Below are 10,783 nucleotides of genomic sequence, written 5' to 3'. Positions count from 1 at the left end.
GCTGCGGGCACCACCGATGCTCCTCACGCCCAGGACGTGTCACTGCCGGCATAGGGGCCGCCTGCGCGGCCCCGCCGGGCTTTATGCGGCGGGAGGAAGGGCGTGGGTGAGCACCGGTGGCTAATTGGAGAGGGGCCTTCGCAGCTGGTCCGGCTGGGAGCCTGGCTGGGGCTAGCTGGAAGCTGACGGAGCACGTAGGGAGGTTGGGTCGTCTCTTATTTTTGGGCAAAAGCGGCTGTTGCTGCAGGACCAGCTCGGCTGGAGCAACCCTCTGAGGCAGCTGGCTCGGGTAGGGTTTGCCTAGAGAAGGCTGCCGAGGGCAGAGCGCAGCCTGTCTCTGCCCTTTGGCTGGTGATCTTCTGCAGAGCCCAGCTTTGAGGGTCAGTGGCTCCAGGGCAGCCGGGTTATACTGTATGAGAGCTGCAGCTTTTCACATCTCTTTCTAAATCTCCTGGCTTGGGCAGCAGTGCCTGGGGAGCACCATTTCCAACAAACACATCTCAGGACTTTGACTACTGCTTGGTGCCTTTAAAATCACAATTTAATTGCTTAGACTGTTTTAATCATATATATATGTACATATATAGTAAAACCACTTATATATAAAAATATAGATGCATTTCTGTTTGTTACTTGATAAATAACTGAATTTGGGTTTTGCAGTATAAAAATCTGGCAGGGTGGCATTCTCTGAAGGAGAGTCTCCAGGATGGGGAACTTGCTGCTTCTTCCTTCCTATCGAGAGATGGTTACTTCAGCTAATGCAAAAGTTGAATCGTGTATAAGGTTTGTATCAATAATGCAAAAGGTCACTGCAGCTAAGCCTTTACATCATCTTAGCTCTCCCATGCTGGTGGAACTGTAGGAGTTTATGGAGAGCAGGAATAAGTCAAATGCCCTGTGTGTTGATTTTCCAGCATTGCACATGTTCATGCTGCCATCCATGTCCTCCAATACCAATACAGTGTCCTTCACATTAAAATTTTCCATCATAAAACCTCCCAATTAATGTAATAATGGCAAAAGCCTGGGAACAGGATTAATTCGTTAAGCTCCTGCTGCATGTCACAGGAAGACTCAGGATTCCTGCTGGTTAAATGGGACCATGTATAGATAGGAGCCTTTTCTATTGTTGAAAGAATGAACACCCTTCATATACTTGGAGCAATCAGATGGAGCCTTCTGTGCTCCAGCTCTAAGGTTGTTTAGCTCATGTACAAAAGGTAGGGAGTCATATATATGAGTAGTCAATACACAGTGATGTCTGTACAGCTGTAAATCCACTGCTTTTGAAATTTAACTACAACCTGTAGTTCTGTGGAGTGGTTTGATCGACTGACAGTACCAGTGTGCTCTAAGGAGTTAATCTGTCAGCCTGCTACAACTGCACAGAGCGATGGGATTCAGAGAGAGAATCCAATTGAGATAAGGCTGTTTAGGAATGGCAGATCTTCAGCTTTTGATGGGAAAAAAAATTGTCTGGAGCTTGAAAGCTGTTTTATCTGAACCAGTTAGGCCTGAAGAGACTTATCTTGGGGGATGGGGGCGGGGGGGGGGGAGGGGAAAAAAAGGGTATGTCAACTGCCTTAAGATATGAAGAGGCTGGTTTGTAGTTCCAGTTAGCTCTCACTGGAACAGGTGAAAATAAAACTTTATGTTCATCTGATTTAGCAGTTAGGTATGCACCGCCTTTTGGTGAGTCAGATTTTATCCACCTGGAAATCACGTGGATGGGTTAGTGTGGGGCAAGTCTATGTAAACGTCTGTGGCTAAACTCTGCCAGCTGGCAGGAATGGAGCTGCTAGGACAGCCTGATCTAGGACCTAGCTGTAGCTTTATCAGTTCTTGCTCAGTGGAAATTCTGACAGAGACAATTTGTTTTGAGTGACTTTATGTCCTGTATAGGACTGGCTTCTGTCTTTCCCACCAAGTCATCCTGGGTAGAGCATCAAAGCAATCTCAAGACATGATGAATCCTTCTCAACTTTTCTTCAGGGCTTGTCGTCTGCTAATGGTACACCCCGCACTTATCTAATGTTGAATGGGAAGAAAACAATTACTAAACTACGCCTGAGGGAGCTGTTGTTTCCTAGACTGATGGTAGGAGATATAGAAGCCACAAAGCAATGAAAGGGGGAAAGGCAAAGAGGAAGCAGAATTTAGAGGAAGCAGAATTTAGAGGAACTAATCGAGCAAAGGAACCAAACAGCCCTTTAAGGGTTTCAGTGCTCCAAAGTTTGCCTTACATAATAATATGCTAGTACTAGATTATTCCCCACGTACTACTGCTGGATTTGGTAGATCATTGAAGGTGTAGGAGTGAGAAATTTCAGAAATTAATGATCACAAACTATGAGAAAACAGAATACTGGAGTTATTAAAAAAAATCAGCTATCATATTTGCTTGCATTTGGAAACACTGACTGGTGAGTAATTAGGAATGTCAGAAAAGTATCTGTATTTAAACTTTACATACTAAGACTAATCTGCTCTATCTATTAACATCCAGCATATTTTCCTCTTCTCCTTCAAACTAATCCTTTTCCCTTACTTCCAGAGAGAAACTCTGACTTGTTCTCACATAGTAATTACTTGGTAAATGTGATGGTCATTTTGGAATAAGGATTCATGTTTTGAACCTTACTCTGGCTTATAGAAAAACTTTTACATTGAATAAAACTTCTGATACAGGAAAATTACTGGTTTATTCATCTGGAAGATCTTTTCCAAAAGTCTTTATGGCAGAAAGAAAGTAAATGAAGCTCTGAAAATTGCTGTGACATGTTGATTATTGGCTGAAGAAAAATCTGGACGATAGTTTGTACTTTTACAGCTCCTTTTCTCCAACACTAAGTGTATGTTCTCAAAGCCCAGTCTTTGGCATTCGTTTATTTCTGTTAATAACTAAAACAGTAAAATAACCAAAGGACATACCTGATCCAGCAATTTCCTTGGCTGGAGGTTTGCTTTCACAAAATCCACTCAAATTGTGGAAGGGTAACTAGCATATTTGAGAAGAACAGGGAGAAGGGAGAAACAGTCAAAAGGAACTGAAAATCTCTTGAGGTGGCAGTTCTGATACATTTCAGGGATGGTGCTTAGTTGCTTTCAGTACCTGAAGCTGAATGATCAAGACCTTACTAGACTCTAGATTTTTCTAACGTTCAAGGAACTTTAATGAGGAGACATTTGTTCATGGGTGTGAAATTTTTAATTGGAAAAGCATGAAAATAAACAGTGGGAAATAGGAGAAACAATTTAGATTTACTTCAGAAATAAGTTTGGCAAGCATGGCCAGGAGGTAATTTTGCAAGGCCAGGAGATAATGTGTTACTAATCTGTGGACTGCTATCAAGAAGATGTGCCCGAGTAGATGCTATGCAACATCTATATGGATTCCCCATTCTACAGTAACAGTCAGGTTGTAATAAAATAAAAAAACAATGCAGAATGCATGTGTTTCTGAAAGCCAAAGCAATACATTGAATGCGAGTACAAGACTACAAAACAGAATTTTATTGTCTTCCCCAAACATTTATCTTTTGCTTGCTCTCTTGGAAGGATTTAACTAAACTGACCTCTTGGCTGGATTTAAAATTACAGGCCAGATTATGCAATCTGCATACTCTGCAATTGCCTACTCTGCAATGTCTGCATCCTGCTGAGTGGCTGTAAATCCCCGTATCTCCTGTTACCTCCTCGGAGGCAATTTGCAAGATTAAGCATATAATCTCTACTGAGAATTCTGCCATTTTTATCAAATGTTTAATGTCGCTTGCTAATATTTGAGCTGTAGATGAAACAAAAATTTGGGCTGTAGGGCTTTAGAAACATATTTCTTAAAAATCTTAGGCTGCTGTCAGTACCAATTATTGAGATTGGCAATACTGATCATACAAGATACAATATCAATTGTTATTGTGTGGGGTTTGATTTTGTGCAAGGTTGCAGATTATGCAGTATGGCTCTGTGCAGAAAAGTCTTCGTTCACATTGCAAATATACTGTCATCAGGAACTGGCAGCCAGAACGTCAGCCAAGTAAGATTTTTGGCAAATGGCTCTTTTTGCCTTTCTGTCCCGCAGCCCTCCCACTGAAGCCTGAACAAAATTGACATTTTTAAATGGAAAATATAATTAAAAAACAGTATTTTGTTTAAAACACAATTTAGATTGAAACCTTATGCACAAGACATCTAAAGAATTTTCTACAGTCTGTTAGTTTAATGTAGAAATAAAGTTCACTGTGATACCAATGCGTGCCACCCCATCACAGGGTTTGTTTTGCAAGCTGTTGCTTCAAACTGTGCAGAAAATGTTTTTAAATGTCTCAAGCAAGACCAGATTTTGAGGGAAGTAGTATCTTTCATTACAATAATGTACCTGGAAAAAATAAGCCAGCCTCTGATCTGAATACAATTTGAGAAAATTACTCTGGGTAATTGTAATTATGCTGAGGGCACGCAGTCTCACCTACCGCTTTAGTATCAGGAAGAAGATGATCTCCTCTATAAGTCTTTCTTTTCATGAATTCTCCATTTTCCAACCTTTCAAACTCTTAAAAATAGTTTATTTTTTTGTTGCAAGATAAAAAATCATGAGAGGCCTTACATACAATCAGCTATACAGGAAAGTCTCCTCCATTGTGCTATTGTACTTGCTCAATTATTAGCAGCAGTAAGTGGGAGCACTAAGTCATCGGTGAAACAGGCCTTGCTTACATCGTTGAAATTGGGCTATGTGGGGCTCCTGCTCTGGGAGAAGTAATGCGTGTGATGCACAAGATAATGCTTTTCCGTTTTTTTTGCGGATGTGGTGGTGACAGAGCGTAGACTTTGTCTCATTCAGCTGACCTGTTTTATGGTTTTCCTCTGCTGTGTTTTGTTTTGTTTTGTTTTGTTTTTGTCAGGTAGTTGACACAAATCGAGTTTCTCTGAATTTATATTTTTTTATTTGGAAATATGTTTGTAATGCTGCAGATAAGACCTGAAGATAAGACAGTGTAAAATAAGTAACAAGTAAAGTGGCCTAAGCCTTATTCATTGTATTCCTGGTGGAGGGAAGTCATTCAAGTTAAACACCACTCCATGTATTTATTAGTCAACTTCAGGAAACTTTAGAAACTCTACCTCTAATATCATCCTTTCACTTTCAACATTGTTTTTCCTTTAGTCTTCATGTATTATTTTAGAAAGATAAAAGAGGGCTTCAGGAAAAAAGTGGAGAAAGCTATGTAACAAAACCCGTTATTTGTAATTTCAAAATCTGGAGGTTTTAAACAGTTTTTATTAGTCTTTTGCTTTTTAATTCTTCTCTCTCTTAAATGAAAGCTAAGGTTTTTTACTGAAATCACAGAATTCCAGAAGTGGGAACTGTATGGAAGGGAGAAGAAAAAAGAAAGAAAGAAGAAAAAGGATTGCAAAAGTTGTGATAAGATCTTCGGAACTTCTACTGAATGCAGAGTCATCATAGCTGAAACTGAAGAGCTGAAGTGGGAAGAACTATGCTGTCATTTGATCACTTCATAACTTTGCAGAAAGCAGGTAAGATATGTCCCTGCCCTCATCAGCACATAGGCAGAGACCTCAGTCCATACGCTTTGGGATACCTAACAGTAGTGACTCTGAGTGAATGAGAATATTCACTCTCCTAAAACTTAAGAACCCGTATACGTGTTGGCAGAACCATGCCATCCAAGACAGCACAAGCAAATGTACCCTGGAATCTGCACGCTACAGGAATATACTCATGTTTCTTGTACCATACCATTTCTGTTAAAGAGAAAATTCAGTTTCAAGGTTTACCACAGTGATAATTCTCACAAATGTTAACATTTGTGTAACAGGTACAGAACTATTCAAATACTCTCTGAAATGATGCATACTCAGAACTGAATAGCTCAGTACTTTAACAAAAAAAAAAGTATGTTGGTCCAGAGTGAGGTGGTCTTGGATGTTTTATTTTGGGTGGGAAGGAAAACACCATTCTAAAACAAAACAGCCTGCAAACATTTCTAGTTCTTTGCATGTGGAAGAGCTTCTTTCAGAAATTGATTGTTTCCCAGTCTGCAAATATTTTGTCTGGAGAAGTGGAAATGACATGTAGCAAACAGAGTTCAGACAAAGGAGGGAAAGCCACCAGAACTCTGATAAAGAAATTGTCTGCAGTAAGAAAGAGTATCAAGAGTCAGGCTTTGCATGGCTAGAATTTGTGGAATATTTATTTGTACAAAACCATTTTCCCTGATTGACTTTTACAGTCTGACTATGCATCGTAATCCTATTGTTTCTCTGACGCCTAAAGCGGTTCGCACTTTATTCCTGCATGGGAAGCATTTTCATCCAGAGCTGTAAACTGCCCCATTGGAAGTGTCCAGTGGGATCTGTGAGAGAGAAACTAATGGGCTGTAAAACAGTCATCTTATGTATCTTTTTAGTCCTATTAATACATAGATTTTGTTTGACACTGGTAATAACGGAGTTAAAATGCCTTTTTCAGCTGAGCTTATGTCATACCAGAAGAGTTCAAAGATGAACTTCTGAAGGCGACTTTTTAACAGCAGATTTGTTCTGCGAGGCATTTCCACAAAGGATTCATCAGGGTTATATTATAACTTGTACAATGTTATCAATATTTCCAGGGAAAAAATACGTATGTATTTTTAAGGGAAAGAAGACTAAAATATATTAGTGTGTAGAATGTGAATTTCAAGTGAAAAAGAATGGTAATAGGTAGTTTTTACTTTTAGGTCTGATTTAGCAATTGTCAATACATTTCCAAATATTTCTGCACTCAGTAAGCTGGGGGAGGATTATGCAAAGATAACTTATCCTAACTGAGTTTTAGCTTTCAGTACAACAATTAAAAAAAAAAAAAAGTTTCCTCATGAAGAGAAGAATGTGCAGAACATATCAGTAGTGAAAAATCTACAAAGGCAACCTAAATTTTTTCAACAATAATTGGTATCAACTGATCTATAAAATTTATTTCAGGTTTTGTAAAGTTCAGAAATGCCAGAAAAAAAGGATCTTTTCATTCTTCATTGTTCTAGCTTCCTCTGCAGCTTGTTTCACCTTCTGTTGGTTATGAGAGTTATTGGAACCAATAGTAAACTGTATTGTAGAATTTCAATTTATAGCATAAGAATTAGTCTGTTTTAATTATAGCATTTTCATTAATTCAGCCACAAGTTAGAATTAGTAATGCTAAGACAGCTTTTTAGAATAAAAAATAATTTTGTCTGGTTTTTAAATAACTCAGATAAGCCCTGTATGTTAGGGAGTACTTTGTCTAGAGCTCAATGATAGTGATGATGAGGTCGAGTTCTTGTAGGTAAGGATGAGGGGGAAGGCCAACAAGGCAGATATCCTGCTGGGAGTCTGTTATAGACCACCTAACCAGGACGAGGAGGCAGACGAAATATTCTACAAGAGGCTCGCAGAAGTCTCACAATGGCTAGCCCTTGTTCTTGTGGGGGACTTCAACTTTCCTGACGTCTGCTGGAAATACCACATGGCAGAGAGGAAACAGTCGAGGAGGTTCCTGGAGTGTGTGGAGGATAACTTCCTGACGCAGCTGGTAAGCGAGCCTGCTAGGAGAGGTGCCTCGCTTGACCTGCTGTTCACAAACAGAGAAGGGCTGGTGGGAGATGTGGTGGTCGGAGGCCGTCTGGGGCTTAGCGACCATGAAATGATAGAATACTCAATACTTGGTGAAGTAAGGAGGGGAGCCAGCAAAACCGCTACCATGGACTTCCGGAGAGTGGACTTTGGCCTGCTCAGGACACTGGTCGAGAGGGTCCCTTGGGAGACAGTCCTGAAGGGCAAAGGGGTCCAGGAAGGCTGGACGTTCTTCAAGAAGGAGGTCTTAAAGGCGCCGGAGCGGGCTGTCCCCAGGTGCAGTAAGAAGAACGGGCGGGGAAGACGACCGGCCTGGCTGAACGGGGAGCTCTGGCTGGGACTCAGGAAAAAAAGGAGAGTTTACCACCTTTGGAAGAAGGGGCAGGCAACTCAAGAAGAGTACAGGGATCTCGTTAGGTCATGCAGAGGGGAAATTAGAAAGGCAAAAGCCCAGCTAGAACTCAACCTGGCCACTGTCATGAGAGACAACAAAAAATGCTTTTACAAGTATATTAATGACAAAAGCAGAGCCAAGGAGAATCTCCATCCGTTATTGGATGCGGGGGGGGGAATGTTGCCACCAAGGACGAGGATAAGGCTGAGGTACTTAACACCTTCTTTGCCTCAGTCTTCAATAGTCAGAGCAGTTATCTTCAGGGTACTCAGCCCCCTGAGCTGGAAGACAGGGACGGCGAGCAGGATGAACTCCCCATAAGAGGAAGCAGTTAACGACCTGCTACGCCACCTGAACATTCACAAGTCTATGGGGCCGGATGGGATCCACCCGAGGGTACTGAGGGAGCTGGCGGAGGAGCTTGCCGAGCCGCTCTCCATCATTTACCAGCAGTCCTGGTTAACTGGGGAGGTCCCGGACGACTGGAGGCTGCCAATGTGACGCCCATCTACAAGAAGGGCCGGAAGGAGGATCCGGGGAACTACAGGCTGGTCAGCCTGACCTCGGTGCCGGGGAAGATCATGGAGCGGTTCGTTTTGAGGGCACTCACGAGCCATGTCCGGGACAACCAGGGGATCAGGCCCAGCCAGCACGGGTTCATGGAAGGCAGGTCTTGCTTGACCAACCTGATCTCCTTCTATGACCAGGTGACCCGCCTCGTGGATGAGGGAAAGGCTGTGGATGTGGTCTGCCTGGACTTCAGTAAAGCCTTTGACACTGTCTCCCATGGCATTCTCCTAGAGGAGCTGGCGACTCACGGCTTAGACAGGTGCACTCTTCGCTGGGTAAAAAACTGGCTGGACGGCCGAGCCCAGAGAGTTGTGGTCAACGGAGTTAAATCCAGTTGGCGGCCGGTCACGAGCGGTGTTCCCCAGGGCTCAGTTTTGGGGCCGGTCCTGTTCAATATCTTCATCAATGATCTGGACGAGGGGATCGAGTGCTCCCTCAGTGAGTTTGCAGACGACACCAAGTTGGGCGGGAGTGTTGATCTGCTGGAGGGTGGGAAGGCTCTGCAGAGGGACCTGGACAGGCTGGATCGATGGGCCGAGGCCAACTGTATGAGGTTCAACAAGGCCAAGTGCCGGGTCCTGCACTTCGGCCACAACAACCCCAGGCAACGCTACAGGCTTGGGGAAGAGTGGCTGGAAAGCTGCCCGGAGGAAAAGGACCTGGGGGTGCTGGTTGACAGCCGGCTGAACATGAGCCGGCAGTGTGCTCAGGTGGCCAAGAAGGCCAACGGCATCCTGGCCTGTATCAGAAATAGTGTGGCCAGCAGGAGCAGGGAGGTGATCGTGCCCCTGTACTCGGCACTGGTGAGGCCGCACCTCGAATCCTGTGTTCAGTTTTGGGCCCCTCACTACAAGAAGGACATGGAGGTGCTGGAGCGCGTCCAGAGGAGGGCAACGAAGCTGGTGAAGGGCCTGGAGCACAAGTCTTATGAGGAGCGGCTGAGGGAACAGGGGTTGTTTAGCCTGGAGAAGAGGAGGCTGAGGGGAGACCTCATTGCGCTCTACAACTACCTGAAAGCAGGTTGTAGCGAGGTGGGTGTTGGTCTCTTCTGCCAAGTAACTAACGATAGGACAAGAGAAAATGGCCTGAAGTTGCGCCAAGGGAGGTTTAGATTGAACATTAGGAAAAATTTCTTTACTGAAAGAGTGGTCAGGCCTTGGAACAGGCTGCCCAGGGAAGTGGTTGAGTCACCATCCCTGGAGGTATTTAAAAGACGTGTAGATGAGGCACCTAGGGACATGGTTTAGTGGGTATAGTGGTGTTGGGTTGACGGTTGGACTTGATGATCTTAGAGGTCTTTTCCAACCTTAATGATTCTATGATTCTATAATACTATAATAAATTACATCTGATATCAGTAAGACTTTAGAAAGCATATTGTTAAGGGTTGCACAATTATTTACTGGAAAATAAGGTTCCAGAGAAAAATGTAAATTAGTCTACTGTGAGGATGTTGGGTCATTCTGACTATTTAGATGGCGTATATTCCTCTGACTGACTTCTCACAGTGTTTGAAACAAGTCTGTCAGAGGAAAATGTGTTCTCTCCATGTGGACCCTATTCTCATGCTTGACAACATTTAATGTGTTTGTCCTCACATCAGCCTTGTGGGTAATGTTAACTCCGGTGAATCACTAAGTGGCTCACCTGAGATAACCCAGGAAAAGTGTTACACTTGACTGTTCTTTTCTAGCTTTTTCTGCCCTGTGCCAGGTTCTTTTTGATTCCCCAGGATAAAGCTGAGTAGAAAGAAAAGGCTACTCAGGGTGCACTGAAAAAGTCAGAAGCATTCCCTGCTGACCTGTTTTATTACTCCTCTTTCTTGTAGGAGAGAGCAAACCATGCCCTTTGTACAGACGGCATGTTTGGACCTGGCTTGGGAAGAATTTGAGTTGTCCCCTCTAACACACAGACAGTCTGCAAGGTGAGCATCTAAGACTGCAGACAGCTGTGTGAACATGGTGATTTTGATGCAAGCAAATGTTTGAGCGCTTTTACACATTGGCATTACATTGGAAATTAGATTCCAAGTACGAGTGGCATGAAAAATTGCTGTTGTGCAATGGGTTCATTATCCCCTAGGACTTCTGTAAACAATCAAAGGATTTGATTGTTTGTAGATCTCTAGGACTTGATGGTTACAGGTCTCCTGGACTTACAGCTGGTGTGGTATATTGGCTAGGAAAACCACTATTTTTTAAG

At 43.0% G+C, this 10,783-nt stretch overlaps 1 long non-coding RNA gene across 1 annotated transcript; it reads left to right on the top strand.

The window, feature by feature from the left end:
• The first annotated feature begins 664 nt into the window (after positions 1 to 664).
• Positions 665 to 10,493, top strand: LOC142075545 (uncharacterized). Its single transcript, XR_012670911.1, has 3 exons — positions 665 to 786; positions 5,354 to 5,541; positions 10,410 to 10,493. It is a non-coding gene; the product is annotated as an uncharacterized LOC142075545 (long non-coding RNA).
• Positions 10,494 to 10,783: the final 290 nt, after the last annotated feature.

The sequence above is a fragment of the Calonectris borealis genome, chromosome Z, assembly GCF_964195595.1.
Source record: "Calonectris borealis chromosome Z, bCalBor7.hap1.2, whole genome shotgun sequence".
NCBI classification, from domain to species: domain Eukaryota; kingdom Metazoa; phylum Chordata; class Aves; order Procellariiformes; family Procellariidae; genus Calonectris; species Calonectris borealis.
The sequence above is the reverse complement of the archived record's forward strand: the minus strand, read 5'-3'. Positions and strand labels throughout refer to the sequence as shown.